The 4394-nt window shown below is 44.4% G+C and overlaps 1 protein-coding gene and 1 pseudogene across 5 annotated transcripts in view; one reads left to right on the top strand and one right to left on the bottom strand.

Annotated features, from left to right (window-relative positions):
• Positions 1-4394, top strand: part of Tfcp2 (transcription factor CP2) — a 96811-nt gene that overhangs the window by 4437 nt on the left and 87980 nt on the right. The gene's annotated exons all lie outside the window — the stretch shown is intronic.
• Positions 1369-2023, bottom strand: LOC101571247 (annotated as a pseudogene).

Here is a 4394-nt window from a genome sequence, read left to right as displayed (position 1 = left end):
ATGTGTATTTGTGTATGTACATTAGCATGTATTTTGAGATAGAGTCTTGTTATGCAGTTTAGGCTGGCCTTGAACTCAGTATGTAACCCAGACTGGCCTCAAACTCATGGTGATCCTCTTGCTTCAGCCTCCTGGGTGCTGAGATTCCAGGGGTGCACTATCATTTTTTGCTTGTTGATCTTTTTTTTTTTTAAGGAGCTGATTTTGCTTTTGTTGATTTCCTCTTTATTTTATCTCTGCCCCACTCGAAGAGTATTATTCCCCTTCTGCTGGCTTTGTGTCTAGTTTGTCCTTTTTCTAGTTCTTTAAATTGTAAAGTTGATTCAAAGCACTTCACCACAGAGTCCTTTGTGTTGGTCAGCCTGGCCACACACCTGTGCTCCCATGATCCCCCTCAATCTCCCAAGTAACTGGGACAGTGTACCCAGCTCTACCTTTGTTTTTTCTTTTGGTGGTGGTAATGATTGACTGCAGGGCCTTGTACATGCTGGGCAAGCACCCTCCACTGAGCTATATCCCCAGCATGATTTTAGGGCTGTACTTGTTCAGCATCACTGGCCACATTGAAATTATGTGCTGCTTTGTTGTGTTTATAGTTCTGGGGATTGAATCCAGGGCTTTGTGCATGTGAGGTGAGCACTGTTGTTACTGAGAGGACCCTTCATCCCTGTATTTGTTCTCTCTCTTTTTTGGTAGTGGTGTTGGGTATTAGTCTCATGGCCTGGTGTGTATGAGGCAAGTACTCTACCACTAAGCTAGTTACATTCATAGCCCTTTTTAGTATTATTATTTTACTTTTTTTTTTTGCGGAACCTGGGATTGACCTCAGGCCCTTGCGCTTGCCAAGCAAGCGCTTATTCTACTGAGCCATCTCCCTGGCCCTTTTACCAGTTGTGATATTTTATGTTTCTAGGTATTTGTTTCACCTAAATATCTAACAAGATGCTATACAATTCAGGGTTCTCTTTAAGCTAGGCCTTTCTTTATTTTATGTTTTGGTGGAACCGGGGATTGAACTCAGGCCCTTGTACTTGCCAGGGAAGCAGACTTACCATCAGGGTTCTTTTTTTTTTTTTTTTTTTTTTTTTTTTTTGGCGGAACCGGGGACTGAACTCAGGCCCTTGCGCTTGCCAGGGAAGTGCTTATTTCACTGAGCCATCTCCCCGGCCCTTTATTTTACATTTTGATATAGAGTCTTGGTAAGTCACTAAATTGCCCAGATTGAGTTGAACTTTTGATCCTTCTAGCATAGTCTCCGAGAGTGCTGGGATTATAGGTATACCACTCTGCTCAGCTTTTTTTTTTTTTTTTGACAAAGTTGGGCTCCTGGTGCCCACTATAGTTTATTTGTGAAACAAATTAAAGAAGTCAGTCCAAGGGGAGATTAGGGGGTTCATCCTCATCCGAGTCAGACTCAACATTTTTGCCTTTTATCCATCGACCTTCTCCATCAGGGATCCATCTAGAGCTTTGAAGGGTCCAGGGCTTATCTTCTCGTGGGGCTCATGGGTGCAGGGTCTGAGGCAGCTGCTGTTTCCTTAGCCTGTGGGCCAGGCCCACACTCAGGTTCCCTACTGATCTTCTCACTCGGGAGCTCAATCTCTTGGGCTGGCAAAGGGGAACAGGAGACAGAGGAACCAGGGGCTTCTGGTCTGTGCTTCCAGCAGCAGCAACTGTTATGTGGGGAGCTCTGTGCAGAGCACTCTGGGTGATAAGTTGAGTCTGGGTTAGCAGATTTGGTCCCTTCCCTCTTCATTCTGAGGTCTTGGATTATGCCGTTTCCTTTTCTGGCTGCTTCTTACCATAGAAAAGCTGCAGACTAGATAAATGCTTCTTGCTTCCACGGTGGGCAGTCAGCATGGTCAGTGTGTCCAGTACAGACTGATGAGGACAGATGGCACAAGCAAAGCGTCTATCCCATAGCATCAGTGCTTCATCTTCTGGGATAGAACTGGCCAGCAGCTCTTGGCTTTTTGAGCATTCTGAGCTGACTCCAATCATCTGCTTCCCTCTTGAAAGACATCACAACTTTGAATCCCAGGAATGATAGAATTCTCTCTGGCCAACTTTGCAACTCTTTCCAGCCATCGTAGGGGAAGTACGATGAGGGAAGTGTGATGAGTAAGGTACTTTCTTCCTGTCTCCCAGGCTTTATTTATTTATTTATTTGTACTTAGTACGGGTTTATAGGATCTCACTATGTAGAGTCTCCTGTTTTTAGCCTCCCCTACGCTGGGGTTACAGGCTCTTGCCACTGTGCCCAGTTTCAGTTGCTGTCTCAGCACACCCTGAGGGCAGGACCAGCAAGGCACACAACTCAGGGAATCGAACCCTGGCCGCTGTGCTCTGCCTAAGCAGGCGCTTTAGTCTGCTGAGCTCTCTGACCAGCCCTAAAAACTTGAGAAGACTTCTTGTTTTTTTTTTTTTTTTTTTTAATTTTTTTTAATGGCTGGGAGATCTGGTGCAGCAGGTGGAGCTGGGGACCGAACCGCAGTCCCCTGCACCTGACTGAGTTTGCCCAAGCGGGCTCTTTAAACAACTGAGCTAACCCACAAGCCCCCTCCCTTTAAGATAGGGTCTCACTATATAGTTCAGGCTGGCCTTGAACTCACAGTGATCCTCCTGTTCTGGCCTCCTGAGCGCCTGGATTTGGGATTACAGGCATGCACTACCACACCTGGATCAAAATTGTTTTCTTTTTTTTTTCTCTGTATTTTAGGGAAGGGTCTATAGGATGTTCAGGATCTCACTACTAGATCAGACTCATAGTGATTCTCCTGTTTACAGCCTCCCAAGAGCTGAGATTATAGGCACATACCACCATGCCCAGTCTCAATTGTCTCAGCATGCCCCAGTTGTGGGGCTGGCATGGCAGGCCTGGTGATCCAGTCCCAGCTCCTGCACCTGCTTGCAGGTGCTTTAATCTGCTGAGCTATTTGGCTGGCCCTTCAAAGTATATTCTAGGGGCCGGGGAGATGGCTCAGTAGAATAAGCACTTCCCTGGCAAACGCAAGGGCCTGAATTCAATCCCTGGTTCTGCAAAAAAAAAAAAAAAAAAAAGTATATTCATATTTCTTTAGTAATTTCCTCATTTTACTCACTAGACATTATGATTTTTTTGAGACAGGGTCTCACTACGCAATTCAGACTTGTAATGATCTTCCTGTCTCAACCTCCCCAGCGCTGGTTTCGTGGTAGCACAGCATGCCAGGGCATGGCATGTAGTACCAGGGATCAAGCTCGGGTTCTTGCATTTGCCAGACAGGTGCTTAGATAGCTGAGCTATCTCCCCAGCCCTCAAAATATATTCTTTTCTGGGGCCAGGGAGATGGCTTAGTGGAATAAGCATTTCCCTGGCAAGCGCAAGGGCTTTTTTTTTTTTTTTTTTTTTTTTTTTTAGTTTTTGGCAGAACCAGGGATTGAACTCAGGCCCTTGCGCTTGCCAGGGAAGCACTTTTTTGGTGGAACCTGGGATTGAACTTATTGAGCTTATTCTAATTGAGCTATCTCCCTGGCCCCTCAAAATATATTCTTATTTCTTTAGTGATTTCCTCTTTTTACCCACTAGGTATTTATTTATTTATTTATTTTCATTTATGTATTTGGTACAGGGTCTCCCTATGCAGCTTGGACTCGTAGTGATCCTCCTGTTTTCAGCCTCCCCAGTGCTGGGGTACAGGCATGTACCACCACACCCGGATTCCTACTAGGTGTTCATGAATATATACGTATCTATCTATCTATTTTATTTATTTATTTATTTTAGACAAGGTATCACTATGCAGTTCATGCTGGCCTTGAACTTACTTTGTAGCCCAGGCTGACATCAAACTGAGTGATCCTCTTGCCTCAAACTCCTGAGTGCTGGGATTACAGGTGTGCGCCACAATGCCCAGCTCTTATGAATATAGTGTTTAGTGTTCACATCAGCAGTACATACTTGATAATTGCTAAGACAGTGGATTTTAAATGTTGCTATACAAAGTGGTAAGCCTATGTGATAGTGCACATATCTAATTAGTTTGTTTTGGACTTTGGTTACTGTGAAGTTGTAGTATGGCCTTGGGCTTTATTTTTCTTTTTCACCCTTTCTGTAAGTACTTTGGATCATCTCACCTTCATGTTATGTGTTTTTTCTGTCTCTCCATCTGCTGTTAAACCCATCTAGTGAATGGGGTTTTGTTGTTGTTGTTGTTGCTGTAGTGCTTTGAGACAAGATCTCACCATGTTGCCTAGGCTGACTGAACTGGCAGTTCTCCTGCCTCAGCCTTCCCCAAGTAGCTGGGAGTATAGCTGGTACGCAACCATGCCCAATCTTTTAGTGAGTTGTAGGATTTTAACTGCTGTACTTTTTTGTCCATAATTTCTATGTTGTCCCTTTTTTTTTTTAATAT

The sequence above is a fragment of the Octodon degus genome, unplaced genomic scaffold (genome assembly GCF_000260255.1).
Source record: "Octodon degus isolate 3935 unplaced genomic scaffold, OctDeg1.0 scaffold00093, whole genome shotgun sequence".
Classification (NCBI taxonomy): domain Eukaryota; kingdom Metazoa; phylum Chordata; class Mammalia; order Rodentia; family Octodontidae; genus Octodon; species Octodon degus.
The sequence above is the reverse complement of the archived record's forward strand: the minus strand, read 5'-3'. Positions and strand labels throughout refer to the sequence as shown.